General features: G+C 56.1%; 2 non-coding genes across 2 annotated transcripts; both read right to left on the reverse strand.

Annotated features, from left to right (window-relative positions):
• Positions 1–7,598: 7,598 nt before the first annotated feature.
• Positions 7,599–7,789, reverse strand: LOC137852832 (U2 spliceosomal RNA). The gene has a single exon (XR_011094061.1). It is a non-coding gene; the product is annotated as a U2 spliceosomal RNA (small nuclear RNA).
• Positions 7,790–16,615: 8,826 nt separating this feature from the next.
• Positions 16,616–16,806, reverse strand: LOC137852833 (U2 spliceosomal RNA). The gene has a single exon (XR_011094062.1). It is a non-coding gene; the product is annotated as a U2 spliceosomal RNA (small nuclear RNA).
• Between the last annotated feature and the right edge of the window lie 711 nt (positions 16,807–17,517).

Raw genomic sequence — 17,517 nt, forward strand, 5'->3', positions numbered from 1 at the left:
TAAGGCAAAGGCAAAGCCGTCCATGGGGCTGCTTTTGCTCAAGGATGTGGGTGCACTCGGCAGCTGATGCAGAAGTATGGGGCAGTCTGAAAACCCTCAAGGGCATCTGGGGTGAGAACAGGCAGTCCTTTGGGTTGTACAATTGCTGTAGTTGCTGTATAATGCTGTATGTCGTCTGCCTGAGTTGCCATGTGTCGACTCAAGGGCGTTACAGGAAGAGTCGCTCAGATTCATGAAGAATCACAGAATCACAGAATTTCTAGGTTGGAAGAGACCTCAAGATCATCGAGTCCAACCTCTAACCTAACACTAACAGTCCCCACTAAACCATATCCCTAAGCTCTACATCTAAACGTCTTTTGAAGACTTCCAGGGATGGTGACTCCACCACCTCCCTGGGCAGCCCGTTCCAGTGCCTAACAACCCTTTCAGTAAAGAAATTCTTCCTAACATCTAACCTAAAACTCCCCTGGCGCAACTTTAGCCCATTCCCCCTCGTCCTGTCACCAGGCACATGGGAGAACAGGCCAACCCCCACCTCACTACAGCCTCCTTTAAGGTATCTGTAGAGAGCGATAAGGTCGCCCCTGAGCCTCCTCTTCTCCAGGCTGAACAAGCCCAGCTCCCTCAGCCGCTCCTCGTAGGACTTGTTCTCCAGACCCCTCACCAGCTTCATTGCCCTTCTTTGGACCCGCTCAAGCACCTCGATGTCCTTCTTGTAGCGAGGGGTCCAAAACTGAACACAGTACTCGAGGTGCGGCCTCACCAGAGCCGAGTACAGGGGGACGATCACCTCCCTAGCCCTGCTGGTCACACTGTTTCTGATACAAGCCAGGATGCCGTTGGCCTTCTTGGCCACCTGAGCACACTGCTGGCTCATATTCAGCCGACTGTCCACCATCACTCCCAGGTCCTTCTCTGCCTGGCAGCTCTCCAACCACTCATCTCCCAGCCCGTAGCTCTGCCTGAGGTTATTGCACCCCAGGTGCAGGACCCGGCACTTGGCCTTGTTAAACTTCATGCAGTTGACCTCAGCCCATCGGCGCAGCCTATCCAGATCCTCCTGCAGAGCCTTCCTACCCTCGAGCAGATCGACACACGCACCTAACTTGGTGTCATCTGCGAACTTACTGAGGGTGCACTCAATGCCCTCGTCCAGATCATTGATGAAGATGTTAAAGAGGACCGGCCCCAGCACCGAGCCCTGGGGGACGCCACTAGTGACTGGCCTCCAACTGGACTTGACTCCTTTTACCACAACTCTTTGGGCCCGGCTATCCAGCCAGTTTCTAACCCAACGAAGCGTGAGCCAGTCCAAGCCATGAGCAGCCAGTTTCTTGAGGAGAATGCTGTGGGAGACAGTGTCAAAAGCCTTGCTGAAGTCAAGGTAGACCACATCCACAGCCTTTCCCTCGTCCACCCAGCGCGTCACTTTGTCGTAGAAGGAGATCAGGTTCGTCAAGCAGGATCTGCCTTCCATAAACCCATGCTGACTGGGCCTGATCGCCTGCTTGCCCTGCAAGTGCCTCATGATGACTCCCAAGAGGATCTGCTCCATGAGCTTCCCTGGTACTGAGGTCAAACTGACAGGCCTGTATTTCCCCGGGTCTGCCCTCCGGCCCTTCTTGTAGATGGGCGTCACATTCGCTAGCCGCCAGTCAGCTGGGACCTCCCCCGTTAGCCAGGACTGCTGATAAATGATGGATAGGGGCTTGGCCAGCTCCTCTGCCGGTTCTCTCAGTACCCTTGGGTGGATCCCATCCGGCCCCATCGACTTGTGCACATCCAAGTGCCGTAGCAGGTCACCAACCAGTTCTTCGTGGATGGTGAGGGCCACATCCTGCTCCCCATCCCCTTCCACCAGCTCAGGGTACTGGGTATCCAGAGAACAACCGGTATTGCCGCTAAAGACTGAGGCAAAGAAGGCATTGAGCACCTCCGCCTTTTCCTGAAGAATGACAGCACGCGCACAGACGTGCGGGGCTTTCCTCGCATACGGGGCTCACCGTGCCTGCGCGCGCCCACCCGCCCACCCCAACTTTCGGCGAGTCCTCCCCCAGCCAGCCTCAGCACACAGGCAGCCCTGCTGCCCAGGACTTCCACGATCCCAGGAACTCCCGCTTGCACGCACCTTCTTCCTTGCCACGGTCCCAGCAACGCTCAGTAGCCTCACCGTGCTCCAAGGTTTCTCTAAAGACCTTTCCGGACCCAGCTTGGCTGCCCCAAGCAGCAGAGGGGCTGCAAGGCAGACAAACTGCAACTACAGCCCCCTCACCGCCTTCCTCCTCCACCAGCCCCACAGCTGCCACCCTCACCCAGGTGCAGCCCTTTTATGAGGAGGGGCTGCCCAGATCACCACCCTCATTAGCCGCACCTGGGGCTCCAGTGACTGGGGCTCCAGTGACAGGTTTTTACTCTCTTTTCCTAATCTTCTTCCCAAATGTCCCAATTCTCTGGGATTCAACTCTTCTGTCCACGTACAAACGTTACTATTTCAGATTATTGATGAGCCCCGTTCCAATCAGAACTCCACAGGGCTTTGGGAAGACACCTGAAGCACTCAGCCCTCCGTCTTCTAGACAAACAAAACCACCTTTTCCACAAAATTTACATTTCAGCAGGGCCGAATTTCAAGCCGAGTGCCAATTTTTCTCATGCACTTTGTTAGTAAGCTCGCACAAAACAAGGAATCACTCCTACGTATCCATCAATACGGGGGCTTGAAAAGGTATTGAGGCCTAAATAAATTCGCTCTCCCCCTTCTTACCAAATTCCCAAGGGCTCAAGGCCAAACCACCACAGAAGCGACTCTCTCCGTTCTGCCACTTTGATAATCATAGAATCATAGAATATCCTGAGTTGGAAGGGACCCTTAAGGATCATCAAGTCCAACTCTTGACACCGCACAGGTCTACCCAAAAGTTCAGACCATGTGACTAAGTGCACAGTCCAATCTCTTCTTAAATTCAGTCAGGCTCGGTGCAGTGACCACTTCCCTGGGGAGCCTGTTCCAGTGTGCAACCACCCTCTCTGTGAAGAACCCCCTCCTGATGTCAAGCCTAAATTTCCCCTGCCTCAGCTTAACCCCGTTCCCGCGGGTCCTGTCGCTGGTGTTAATGGAGAAAAGGTCTCCTGCCTCTCGACACCCCCTTACGAGGAAGTTGTAGACTGCGATGAGGTCTCCCCTCAGCCTCCTCTTCTCCAGGCTGAACAGGCCCAGTGCCCTCAGCCGTTCCTCGTACGTCTTCCCCTCCAGGCCTTTCACCATCTTCGTAGCCCTCCTCTGGACACTCTCCAACAGTTTCATGTCCTTTTTATACTGTGGTGCCCAGAACTCCACACAGTACTCGAGGTGAGGCCTCACCAGCGCAGAGTAGAGCGGGACAATCACCTCCCTCGACCTACTAGCGATGCTGTGCTTGATGCACCCCAGGACACGGTTGGCCCTCCTGGCTGCCAGGGCACACTGCTGGCTCATATTCAACTTGCTGTCTACCACGACCCCCAGATCCCTCTCTTCTAGGCTGCTCTCCAGCGTCTCATTGCCCAGTCTGTACGTGCAGCCAGGGTTGCCCCGTCCCAGGTGCAGGACCTGGCACTTGCTCTTATTGAACTTCATGCGGTTGGTGATCGCCCAGCTCTCCAACCTATCCAGATCCCTCTGCAAGGCCTTTCCACCCTCATTCGAGTCCACAACTCCTCCAAGTTTGGTGTCATCAGCAAACTTGCTCAAAATACCTTCTATTCCTACATCCAGATCGTTTATAAAAATATTGAAAAGTACCGGCCCTAAAATGGAGCCTTGAGGGACCCCACTGGTGACCGCCCGCCAGCCTGACGCAGCCCCATTCACCATAACCCTTTGGGCCCTGCCCGTTAGCCAATTGCTCACCCATCGTATGATGTTTTTATTTAGCTGTATGGTGGACATTTTGTCCAGTAGGATCCTATGGGAAACCGTGTCAAAAGCCTTGCTGAAGTCCAAAAAAATCACATCAGCTGGTTTCCCTTGGTCCACCATACGGGTGATCTTATCATAAAAGGAAATCAGGTTAGTTAGGCAGGACCTACCCTTCACAAACCCATGCTGGCTGGGACCAATGACTGCTTTGTCCCCCAGGTGCGCCTCAATAAGTTCGAGAACCATCTTCTCCATGATTTTACCAGGCACTGACGTGAGACTGACAGGCCTGTAATTGCTAGGGTCTTCTTTCTGACCCTTCTTGAAAATCGGCACAACATTTGCCAGCTTCCAGTCTACTGGGACCTCTCCAGATTCCCAGGATCGTTGAAAAATAATTGAGAGAGGTTCCGCGATGACGTCCGCCAGCTCTTTCAGCACCCGGGGATGAATCCCATCCGGACCCATGGACTTGTAGGGATCCAGGTGGAGTAGCAAATCCCGCACATGTTCAGGGTCGGTTGGGAGTTTGTCATCCCCACTGTCCCGGTCCTCCAGCTCAGGGCACCCTGGGTCCCGAAGCCCATCATCGGCATTGAAGACAGAGGCAAAGAAGGCGTTAAGCATCTCTGCTTTGCCTATGTCATTGTCTGTGAGGAGACCTTCCCTATCAAGGAGCGGCCCTATGTATTCTTTAGTTCTCCTTTTTCCATTCACATATCTAAAAAAACCCTTTTTATTTTCTCTCACAGACACAGCCAGCTTCAACTCTAGGTGTGCTTTAGCCACACGAATTTTCTCCCTACAAACACGAACAGCATCCCTGTATTCTTTCCAGGACACCTGGCCCTCCTTCCAGTAGCGAAACACTCTCTGTTTCCGCCTAATCTCCATAAGAATGTTCCTGGTCAGCCACGCCGGCCTCCTGCCCCGCCTGCCTGACTTGCGATATTTAGGAATTGCCTGATCTTGTGCTTCTAGGAGGCATCGCTTAAAGAATGACCAGCACTGGTGGACATCGAGGCCTTCAAGAGCAGTTTCCCAGGGGACCTTGCTGACTAGTTCCCTGAGCAGCCTGAAGTCCGCTTTCCCCATATCTAGGGATGAGGTTTTGGTGGCACTTTTCCTTCTGTCACCGTAAATTTTGAACTCAACCACTTCATGGTCGCTATGACCGAGGCGGCCACCAATCACCACATCTCCCACCAGACCCTCTCTGTTTTCTAGCAACAGGTCTAGGAGGGCACCTTTCCTAGTTGGCTCCGTTAGCACCTGCACCAAGAAGTTATCATCTAGGTGCTTCATGAACCTCCTGGACTTGCTCGTGTCAGCCGTGTGGCACTCCCAGTTAACGTCTGGCAAGTTGAAGTCCCCCATAAGGACAAGGGGAGTTAATCTCGAGGCCTCTCTTAGTTCTGTAAAGAATAATTTATCGGCGCTATCGTCCTGGCCAGGCGGTCTGTAATAGACTCCCACAACGACATCCCCTTTATTCGTTCGTCCCTTGATCCTTACCCAGAGGCTCTCAACTTTGCCATCGCCGACCTGAAGTTCCACACAGTCCAGCCCCTGCTTCACATACATTGCCACCCCACCACCTCGCCGACCCTGCCTGTCCCTCCTGAAGAGCCTGTAACCATCTATCGCAACACCCCAGTCACAGGACTCATCCCACCAGGTTTCGCTTATGCCGATGATGTCGTAGTTGCGGGACTGGGCCAGGACTTCTAGCTCATCCATTTTATTCCTCATACTGCGTGCGTTCGTGTAGAATCAGTCAGCCCCTCTCCCCCGATACCTGGGAAACCGACCAAACACCACAGCAAATATATCCAAACTTCTACACTGTCACTTAGATAACGCCGCCACCTTCCTCCTTGTCACACTCCAAACATTTAAGAACAAAAATGGGATTACGAGATGCACCGCCGGGCGCATATATTGGGCACCACCAGTCAGCACTTGGATAAAACAGCACTTCCTTTTGGTCTGTCGTGCGCTTCGTTCGTCCCCGGCCGCTCCCCTCACGGAGGATACGGGACTGCGGATCGGAACGCCGCACTCGCTTCGCGGCGATGCTGCGTCTCGCTCACCCAGCACAATCACGCCGTCACGCAAAGAGGCCCCCTGCACTCCTCGCTCATACCACAAGAAAATATCACTTAAAACAACAATCAAACGTGTTCGTAAGTCACTTCACAACAGCACTTTGTCTCAAACACACACACGCCAATGCTTTCAACGTGACATACCCAGACACCTACAAATAAGACACGCAATGATTACCACTCCAGTTGACATCCCTCCAGCAGCTGCTGCTATTACCCGGGTAACCTTGTCACAATTTCGAGAGGCCCGCTTACCCTTCTCCTGCTTCTTATGCGGTCATTAGCAGGTCCGTCCTGGCTCCCAAAACTGGGACGCAGCGGTAACCTCGCATTTGCTCCGTCTACTCCCAAGATCTCTAGCGGCCGCTCTATCGGCCAGCGACCCCCTCCCCCCCGACATCTCTTATCAGTCAGCCTGTAGCGTACCCTCCTCCCATACAGGGACTCTGCTGCCCGCCAGACGTCTCTGCGCGACTTACCAGCCGCCCCGGCCACCCGTACGACTTACGGGCCCTTCCTGTACTGTAAAGCTTACCGTTTGTCCGCGGCCTCAGGAGGGCTTTGTCTGCTCCCGCGGTGAGCGGCTCAGAGCGGAGGCTCCCCCGAGGAAAATGCTCGGGGTGCACCTAGGGGCGTCCGCTCCGCAGCCGAGCGAGTGGAACGTCTCTCCCGGCCGGCTCGCCAAACTGACTTGCGGCAGAGTCCACAGTCAGTAAGGCTGCAAAAGTAGGTCTGTTTATTCAGCGCTGGGCAGCACGGGGGGGTAGTCCCGCCAAAGTCGTGTGCAGCGGACGCGGCAATTTGCCGCGGTTCTACGCAGCAAAGAGTTTCATTTGCACAAAGTTTCACAGCGCGCCTACACGCATTCGCAGCCCGTCCCCGCCTGACGTTAAAAGCAGTTCGAGAAGTCATTTCCACAAGCACCCCCCCACCCGCGCTCGCGCAGTGTCTCCCGGTGGCGGTCGTCGGGGGTCATGGGGATGAAGGTTGGTGGCTCTTCCTTGTCCCCGCTAGCTGCCCTCTTGTCTTTGCGCAGAGTCGGTTGCTCCTTGGCTCCTGTCCATGCGCAGGACCGGTTTCTGCCCGTTTCTTAAGACAGGCTCCCACTCTTACGAAGAGAGTGACCTCGGCAAGGGGCCCGAGGCTTCTTGCTTTAGTTATTTTGCACAAGGCAGCATAGTCGGCAGAGACAGCAGGGAGCATCCTAGTTGCATGCTGCCAGCGCTCTCTACCCGATCAGATTCTCCTAACGCCCTCTCTCGCCAGCCCCAGCGGCAAGCCCAAGAAAACCTTCCGAACCACGCTGTCCCCGCCGCGCCCCGGCCGCTTCCCCGGTGCAAAGGGGCGGCAGGCGCTGGCGGGAGCGCGAGGGGGCAGAGAGCCGTTCCGGCCCGCGGAAGGGGCAGCGAGGCGGGAAGCGAGCGCACGCGCTGGGCCGCGCCGTGCCCTCCGCGGAGCCGGGAAGCCTGCGGCGGCCGGGCGGCAGCTGCTCGGGGGCCACTGCCCCGTCCCCCGCCGCGGAAGCGCCGCGCGTCCTCCCGCCCCCCAGCGTCCAGCTCTGTCTTTGCACTCGCACAGCAACCTCCCGAGGGAGGTGCACCGTTCCCGGAGGTACTGCAATACCGGGACGATGCGCGGAGCGGAGGGAGCAAGCTCCGGATCCAACTCCCGAGCCCAAAAATCCGTTTAATATAAAGTCCTCTCATCGAGGACGTATCAGATATTAAACTGATAAGAACAGATACTACACTTGATCTTAGCCAAAAGGCCGAGAAGCGATGCCCGCCCGCCCGGCCCCGCGCCGCCCGCTCCCGCGCCCACCACCCCGACCTCACGGACACTGCTCCACCGCCCGCCCCCGCCCTCCCGGGCCTCAACCCGCCGCCCTCGCCCGCCCTCGCCCGCGCTCCGCTCGCAGCCGCGACCCCCAAGCGCCCCGCCGCCGCGGCGCCGGGGCCTCCCAGCGGCCCGTTCGGGCCCCCAAGCGCCCGATTGGCTGGGCCCCGACACGAATTTGCATGCCCCGCCCCGCCCCGCGCCTCGCCGGCCGCGTGCCCCGCCCACGAAGCCTCTGCGCCCGCCCTTCGCTCCGCGCTCATTGGCGCGGCTCCGCCTCCTCCTCGCATTCGCCCCGCCCCTTCCCTTCGCCCGGCCTCCCGCCCCCTCCCCTCCCCTCCCCTCCCCTTCGCCCGGCCTCCCCTCCCCTCCCCTCCCCTCCCCTCCCCTCCCCTCCCCTCCGGCGGGATCTGCACGCCCCGCCCATCTCCGCGGAGCCGAACCGGCTCCCGTGAAGCTGGCAAGCGCCGTGTGCTTGGGGTGCTGGAAGCAGCCGCTGCACGGCTGGAAACGTAGCTTTCCACCCGGAACGCCATCCTGGGCTTTGAAAGGCAAGTCTTGTGAGGGGAGGAAAAAAAGAAAGAAAAAAAAAAACTCAATAACTTGCTCAGACAGGGTCTTCTGCAAAGCTGTTTTCTTCACGATTGCAGCGGCGGGGGTCCTGCAAGCGGGAGCAACCCGCAAAAGCATATCGTAACCTTATATTATAACCCTCTTAACCGAGGCTTGATTCCTCCCGTTTCCTCCCTGGCTGAGTGCAACAGGTTCACGAGCTACTCAGCACTTGTGACTGTATCGCACAGATCCAGTTTTACTTGACCAACCGTTAATTTCTCCTTCCGCCCCATCTTCTCTTGTGACCACAGGGCCCACGATCTTTTGCTTCTAGTGATTTTGCACTGCTTGCCCTGCTTCTCTTACCCGTCCTCCTTATTTTGGGACACTGGGACCTTCCCCTTACCTGCTTAACGTCCTCTCCACTGCTGGGCTGCTGTCGTGCCTGCACAAGCACTTCTGGATACGCGAGCTTAGTGGAATTTTCCACTGCAAAAACACGTTCTACTGCAAAAACGCGACATTTTCTCGCAGTCCCATGTCAACACGGCACACCAGAAATAATGGAATCAGACAGTGGGATTCATTTCCACAATGACCTCATAAACACCTGGACCAAAGAGCATGGCATTGAACGGGTATACCACATCCCTTCTCCTGCACCAGCGTCCAGGGAAAATAAACAAACAAACAGCAACAGACTGACAAAGAGTACGCTAAAAGCAATGGGTGCTGAGCCATTCAACCGCTGGGATGCTGTACTGGGTCTGGCTGGGATGGAGATAACTTTCCCTGCGGCAGCCCACACGGTGCTGTGCTCTGCACTTGTAGCTAGAACGGCACTGGTATCACACCAGAGCTGTGTCTACTGCTGAGCAATACTGGCACAGGGTCAGGATTCCCTCAACCCCCCGCCCAGAGCCAGCAGGCCTGGGGGTGGGCGAGAGGGGAGGAAGGAACATCAGCAGGGCAGCTGACGTAAAGCAACCGAAGGGATATTCCATACCGTATAGCGTCACACTCGGCAATCAAAGTGGAAGAAGAGGGGAGGGGTGGGCTCTCGTGGGGAGAACATCTGTCCTCCCGAACATCGGCTATGTGCATTGAGGCCCTGCTTCAAGGACGTGGTCAAGCATCGCTCACTGGGGGGAAGTAGAGAGTAATTTCTTTCCTCTGCACTTCCACACACCCTTTACTTTTGTTTTCCTTTTTTTTTTTTTCCCCCCCTTTCCCTTTAGGGAAATTATTTAATAACAATTTTCCCTTAATATTTTTTTTCCTTTAATTAAATTATCCTTATCTCAACCCACGAGTTGTTCCTTTCCTTTTCTTCTTCCCCTCCTCTTCTGAGGAAGGGGAGTGAGAGAGTAGTTGCGGTGGAGTTCATCAACTGCCTAGAAAGGTAAAGCCACCACAGATCACAGAATTGTAGGGCTTGGAAGGGACCTCGAAATATCATCGGGTCCAACCCCCCTGCCAAAGCAGGTTCCTTAGAGCAGGCTGCCCAGGTAGGATGCACATGTAGCAACAGCCACCTGGTTAGTCTGCCCATCGAGCTAGCCCTGCCCAATGGAAACTCCTACACACGGAGAAAGGGATAAAGTCCTTGCAGGGCATAATAATAATAATAACAACAACAACAACAACAACAATAATTTAAAAAAAAAAGCCATACTGGTGAAGACGGTCTGACTTATGCCTGCCTCAGGCTAAGGCAAAGGCAAAGCCGTCCATGGGGCTGCTTTTGCTCAAGGACGTGGGTGCACTCGGCAGCTTATGCAGAAGTATGGGGCAGTCTGAAAACTCTCAAGGGCATCTGGGGGGAGAACAGGCAGTCCTTTGGGTTGTACAATTGCTGTAGTTGCTGTATAATGCTGTATGTCGTCTGCCTGAGTTGCCATGTGTCGACTCAAGGGCGTTACAGGAAGAGTCGCTCAGATTCATGAAGAATGACAGCACGCGCACAGACGTGCGGGGCTTTCCTCGCATACGGGGCTCACCGTGCCTGCGCGCGCCCACCCGCCCACCCCAACTTTCGGCGAGTCCTCCCCCAGCCAGCCTCAGCACACAGGCAGCCCTGCTGCCCAGGACTTCCACGATCCCAGGAACTCCCGCTTGCACGCACCTTCTTCCTTGCCACGGTCCCAGCAACGCTCAGTAGCCTCACCGTGCTCCAAGGTTTCTCTAAAGACCTTTCCGGACCCAGCTTGGCTGCCCCAAGCAGCAGAGGGGCTGCAAGGCAGACAAACTGCAACTACAGCCCCCTCATCGCCTTCCTCCTCCACCAGCCCCACAGCTGCCACCCTCAACCAGGTGCAGCCCTTTTATGAGGAGGGGCTGCCCAGATCACCACCCTCATTAGCCGCACCTGGGGCTCCAGTGACAGGTTTTTACTCTCTTTTCCTAATCTTCTTCCCAAACGTCCCAGTTCTCTCTGGGATTCAACTCTTCTGTCCACGTACAAACGTTACTATTTCAGATTATTGATGAGCCCCGTTCCAATCAGAAATCCACAGGACTTCGGGAAGACACCTGAAGCACTCAGCCCTCCGTCTTCTAGACAAACAAAACCACCTTTTCCACAAAATTTACATTTCAGCAGGGCCGAATTTCGAGCCGAGTGCCAATTTTTCTCATGCACTTTGTTAGTAAGCTCGCACAAAACAAGGAATCACTCCTACGTATCCATCAATACGGGGGCTTGAAAAGGTATTGAGGCCTAAATAAATTCGCTCTCCCCCTTCTTACCAAATTCCCAAGGGCTCAAGGCCAAACCACCACAGAAGCGACTCTCTCCGTTCTGCCAATTTGATAATCATAGAATCATAGAATATCCTGAGTTGGAAGGGACCCTTAAGGATCATCAAGTCCAACTCTTGACACCGCACAGGTCTACCCAAAAGTTCAGACCATGTGACTAAGTGCACAGTCCAATCTCTTCTTAAATTCTGACAGGCTCGGGGCAGTGACCACTTCCCGGGGGAGCCTGTTCCAGTGTGCAACCACCCTCTCTGTGAAGAACCCCCTCCTGATGTCAAGCCTAAATTTCCCCTGCCTCAGCTTAACCCCGTTCCCGTGGGTCCTGTCGCTGGTGTTAATGGAGAAAAGGTCTCCTGCCTCTCAACACCCCCTTACGAGGAAGTTGTAGACTGCGATGAGGTCTCTCCTCAGCCTCCTCTTCTCCAGGCTGAACAGGCTCAGTGCCCTCAGCCGTTCCTCGTACGTCTTCCCCTCCAGGCCTTTCACCATCTTCGTAGCCCTCCTCTGAACACTCTCCAACAGTTTCATGTCCTTTTTATACTGTGGTGCCCAGAACTGCACACAGTACTCGAGGTGAGGCCTCACCAGCGCAGAGTAGAGTGGGACAATCACCTCCCTCGACCTACTAGCGATGCCGTGCTTGATGCACCCCAGGACACGGTTGGCCCTCCTGGCTGCCAGGGCACACTGCCGGCTCATATTCAACTTGCTGTCTACCACGACCCCCAGATCCCTCTCTTCTAGGCTGCTCTCCAGCGTCTCATCGCCCAGTCTGTACGTGCAGCCAGGGTTGCCCCGTCCCAGGTGCAGGACCTGGCACTTGCTCTTATTGAACTTCATGCGGTTGGCGATCGCCCAGCTCTCCAACCTATCCAGATCCCTCTGCAAGGCCTTTCCACCCTCATTCGAGTCCACAACTCCTCCAAGTTTGGTGTCATCAGCAAACTTGCTCAAAATACCTTCTATTCCTACATCCAGATCGTTTATAAAAATATTGAAAAGTACCGGCCCTAAAATGGAGCCTTGAGGGACCCCACTGGTGACCGCCCGTCAGCCTGACGCAGCGCCATTCACCATAACCCTTTGGGCCCTGCCCGTTAGCCAATTGCTCACCCATCGTATGATGTTTTTATTTAGCTGTATGGTGGACATTTTGTCCAGTAGGATCCTATGGGAAACCGTGTCAAAAGCCTTGCTGAAGTCCAAAAAAATCACATCAGCTGGTTTCCCTTGGTCCACCATACGGGTGATCTTATCATAAAAGGAAATCAGGTTAGTTAGGCAGGACCTACCCTTCACAAACCCATGCTGGCTGGGACCAATGACTGCTTTGTCCCCCAGGTGCGCCTCAATAAGTTTGAGAACCATCTTCTCCATGATTTTACCAGGCACTGACGTGAGACTGACAGGCCTGTAATTGCTAGGGTCTTCTTTCTGACCCTTCTTGAAAATCGGCACAACATTTGCCAGCTTCCAGTCTACCGGGACCTCTCCAGATTCCCAGGATCGTTGAAAAATAATTGAGAGAGGTTCCGCGGTGACGTCCGCCAGCTCTTTCAGCACCTGGGGATGAATCCCATCCGGACCCATGGACTTGTAGGGATCCAGGTGGAGTAGCAAATCCCGCACACGTTCAGGGTCGGTTGGGAGTTTGTCATCCCCACCGTCCCGGTCCTCCAGCTCAGGGCACCCTGGGTCCCGAAGCCCATCATCGGCATTGAAGACAGAGGCAAAGAAGGCGTTAAGCGTCTCTGCTTTGCCTATGTCATTGTCTGTGAGGAGACCTTCCCTATCAAGGAGCGGCCCTATGTATTCTTTAGTTCTCCTTTTTCCATTCACATATCTAAAAAGAACCTTTTTATTTTCTCTCACAGACACAGCCAGCTTCAACTCTAGGTGTGCTTTAGCCACACGAATTTTCTCCCTACAAACACGAACAGCATCCCTGTATTCTTTCCAGGACACCTGGCCCTCCTTCCAGTAGCGAAACACTCTCTGTTTCCGCCTAATCTCCATTAGAACGTTCCTGGTCAGCCACGCCGGCCTCCTGCCCCGCCTGCCTGACTTGTGATATTTAGGAATTGGCTGATCTTGTGCTTCTAGGAGGCATCGCTTAAAGAATGACCAGCACTGGTGGACATCGAGGCCTTCAAGAGCAGTTTCCCAGGGGACCTTGCTGACTAGTTCCCTGAGCAGCCTGAAGTCCGCTTTCCCCATATCTAGGGATGAGGTTTTGGTGGCACTTTTCCTTCTGTCACCGTAAATTTTGAACTCAACCACTTCATGGTCGCTATGACCGAGGCGGCCACCAATCACCACATCTCCCACCAGACCCTCTCTGTTTTCTAGCAACAGGTCTAGGAGGGCACCTTTCCTAGTTGGCTCCGTTAGCACCTGCACCAAGAAGTTATCATCTAGGTGCTTCATGAACCTCCTGGACTTGCTCGTGTCAGCCGTGTGGCACTCCCAGTTAACGTCTGGCAGGTTGAAGTCCCCCATAAGGACAAGGGGAGTTAATCTCGAGGCCTCTCTTAGTTCTGTAAAGAATAATTTATCGGCGCTATCGTCCTGGCCAGGCGGTCTGTAATAGACTCCCACAACGACATCCCCTTTATTCGTTCGTCCCTTGATCCTTACCCAGAGGCTCTCAACTTTGCCATCGCCGACCTGAAGTTCCACACAGTCCAGCCCCTGCTTCACATACATCGCCACCCCACCACCTCGCCGACCCTGCCTGTCCCTCCTGAAGAGCCTGTAACCATCTATCGCAACACCCCAGTCACAGGACTCATCCCACCAGGTTTCGCTTATGCCGATGATGTCGTAGTTGCGGGACTGGGCCAGTACTTCTAGCTCACCCATTTTATTCCTAATACTGCATGCGTTCGTGTAGAATCGGTCAGCCCCTCTCCCCCGATACCTGGGAAACTGACCAAACACCACAGCAAATATATCCAAACTTCTACACTGTCACTTAGATAACGCCGCCACCTTCCTCCTTGTCACACTCCAAACATTTCAGAACAAAAATGGGATTACGAGATGCACCGCCGGGCGCATATATTGGGCACAACCAGTCAGCACTTGGATCAAACAGCACTTCCTTTTGGTCTGTCGTGCGCTTCGTCCATCCCCGGCCGCTCCCCTCCCGGAGGATACGGGACCGCGGATCGGAACGCCGCACTCGCTTCGCGGCGATGCTGCGTCTCGCTCACCCAGCACAATCACGCCGTCACGCAAAGACGCCCCCTGCACTCCTCGCTCATACCACAAGAATATATCACTTAAAACAACAATCAAACGTGTTCGTAAGTCACTTCACAACAGCACTTTGTCTCAAACACACACACTTACGCCAACGCTTTCAACGTGACATACCCAGACACCTACAAATAAGACACGCAATGATTACCACTCCAGTTAACATCCCCCCAGCAGCTGCTGCTATTACCCGGGTAACCTTGTCACAATTTCGAGAGGCCCGCTTACCCTTCTCCTGCTTCTGATGCGGTCATTAGCAGGTCCGTCCTGGCTCCCAAAACTGGGACGCAGCGGTAACCTCGCATTTGCTCCGTCTACTCCCAAGATCTCTAGCGGCCGCTCTATCGGCCAGCAACCACCCCCCCCGACATCTCTATCGGTCAGCCTGTAGCGTACCCTCCTCCCATACGGGGACTCTGCTGAACGCCAGACGTCTCTGCGCGACTTACCAGCCGCCCCGGCCACCTGTACGACTTACGGGCCCTTCCTGTACTGTAAAGCTTACTGTTTGTCCGCGGCCTCAGGAGGTCTTTGTCTGCTCCCGCGGTGAGCGGCTCATAGCGGAGGCTCCCCCGAGGAAAATGCTCGGGGTGCACCTAGGGGCGTCCGCTCCGCAGCCCATCCCGCAGCCGAGCGAGCGGAACGTCTCTCCCGGCCGGCTCGCCAAACTGACTTGCGGCAAACAGAGTCCACAATCAGCAAGACTGCAAAAGTAGGTCTGTTTAGTCAGCGCTGGGCAGCACGGGGGGGTAGTCCCGCCAAAGTCGTGTGCACTGGACGCGGCGATTTGCCGCGGTTCTACGCAGCAAAGAGTTTCATTTGCACGAAGTTTCACAGTGCGCCTACACGTATTCGCAGCCCGTCCCCGCCTCACGTTAAAAGTAGTTCGAGAAGTCATTTCCACAAGCACCCCCCTGTTATAAGTTGCCCCCTTAATTAATTTTCAGAGAGCATTGCATTAATAATAGAAAGGAATTTACTGAGTAAGCAACAGCAAGCAAAACAGCGCTGAGCGGCCGGGGAGTCTCGGCTCCACCAACGGCGCGCACCTCACCCCCACCAGTGTCCCTTTTTATATCTTGGTAATTCCAGGATTACGCAGCACATCCTGGTATATTCTGCGACTGCGCGCACTGTTGCTAGGGGGTCGTCTCTGTCCCTCTGGTGGTCGTGAAGATGAAGGCCGTAGTCTTCCTCGGCGTTGTGGTTCAACTTCTTTTTTTATTTGCTCATGTTGGCCCAGCATGAGACAGGAAGGCAGGATGTTGATACACTAGGTTAGCAACTTATCAGGAGATGGTTACATGAGCTTTACAGCAGGGTCTTTAAACAAAAGAGGCAACTGAGATGCAGAAGGAGAGAAGGGGGGGGGTCTCTTTTTTGTTACATTAAGCAAAAGAATTTTCATAGTGTCTAGGCAAGCATTATACAGCTCCTTACTTCAGCAGGGAGTTTTCACAACTCCCGATCCTCAAACAGAACTCCTTGTTTTTACAAAAGACAATGAACAAACATTTATTGTGTATTACACCCCCCACCCGCGCTCGCGCAGTGTCTCCCGGTGGCGGTCGTCGGGGGTCATGGGGATGAAGGTTGGTGGCTCTTCCTTGTCCCCGCTAGCTGCCCTCTTGTCTTTGCGCAGAGTCGGTTGCTCCTTGGCTCCTGTCCATGCCCAGGACCGGTTTCTGCCAGTTTCTTAAGACAGGCTCCCACTGTTACGAAGAGACTGACCTCGGTAAGGGGCCCGAGGCTTCTTGCTTTAGTTATTTTGCACAAGGCAGCATAGTCGGCAGAGACAGCAGGGAGCATCCTAGTTGCATGCTGCCAGCGCTCTCTCTCTACCCGATCAGATTCTCCTAACTCCGTCTCTCGCCAGCCCCAGCGGCAAGCCCAAGAAAACCTTCCGAACCACGCTGCCCCCGCCGCGCCTCGGCCGCTTCCCCGGTGCAAAGGGGCGGCAGGCGCTGGCGGGGGGGCAGAGAGCCGTTCCGGCCCGCGGAAGGGGCAGCGAGGCGGGAAGCGAGCGCACGCGCTGGGCCGCGCCGTGCCCTCCGCCGAGCCGGGAAGCCTGCGGCGGCCGGGCGGCAGCTGCTCCTCGGAGGCCGCTGCCCCGTCCCGCGCCTCGGAAGCGCCGCGCGTTCCCCCGCCCCCCAGCGTCCAGCTCTGTCTTTGCACTCGCACAGCAACCTCCCGAGGGAGGTGCACCGTTCCCGGAGGTACTGCAATACCGGGACGATGCGCGGAGCGGAGGGAGCAAGCTCCGGATCCAACTCCCGAGCCCAAAAATCCGTTTAATATAAAGTCCTCTCATCGAGGACGTATCAGATATTAAACTGATAAGAACAGATACTACACTTGATCTTAGCCAAAAGGCCGAGAAGCGATGCCCGACGCCCCCACCCCGCGCCGCCCGCTCCCGCGCCCACCACCCCGACCTCACGGACACTGCTCCACCGCCCGCCCCCGCCCTCCCGGGCCTCAACCCGCCGCCCTCGCCCGCCCTCGCCCGCGCTCCGCTCGCAGCCGCGACCCCCAAGCGCCCCGCCGCCGCGGCCTCCCAGCGGCCCGTTCGGGCCCCCAAGCGCCCGATTGGCTGGGCCCCGACACGAATTTGCATGCCCCGCCCATCTCCGCGGAGCCGCGCCGCTAGCTGCCGCCTCATTGGCCGGGGCCCCAGGCCGCCCGCCCCGGCGGCCCCGAGCAGCGCCGCGGGAGCTGCGCGCGGCCGGCCGGGGAGCTCTGGCCGGGAGTCACGGCGCTGCCTCCGGCGGGGGTCCTCCGCCCTTCCGTTCAGCGCCTGCGGACGCCTCCGGAGCGAGGCACGGGGCCGCGGGGCGGAGCGGAGCCGCCGCACGAGGAGGGGCCGCGAGCTCTGGGCGGAGAGGAGACGCTGTGTGTGCTCCGGGAGCTGGGAGGAGGCGCGACCGGGACAGCGACCCGAGCTGCCCGCAAAGGGCCGTCCGGAGCGCACGCCGTCACGCGGAGCACCGGCCGGGAAGGACGGCCGGGGGGCGGCTGCTGCTCAGGAAGCGGCTGGGCCATCGGACACGCGTGTGGGGAGCACCTGCAGCGTGCGGCGGGAGCTCGGTGCCTGCG

The sequence above is a fragment of the Anas acuta genome, chromosome 2 (assembly GCF_963932015.1).
Source record: "Anas acuta chromosome 2, bAnaAcu1.1, whole genome shotgun sequence".
In the NCBI taxonomy this organism is placed as follows: domain Eukaryota; kingdom Metazoa; phylum Chordata; class Aves; order Anseriformes; family Anatidae; genus Anas; species Anas acuta.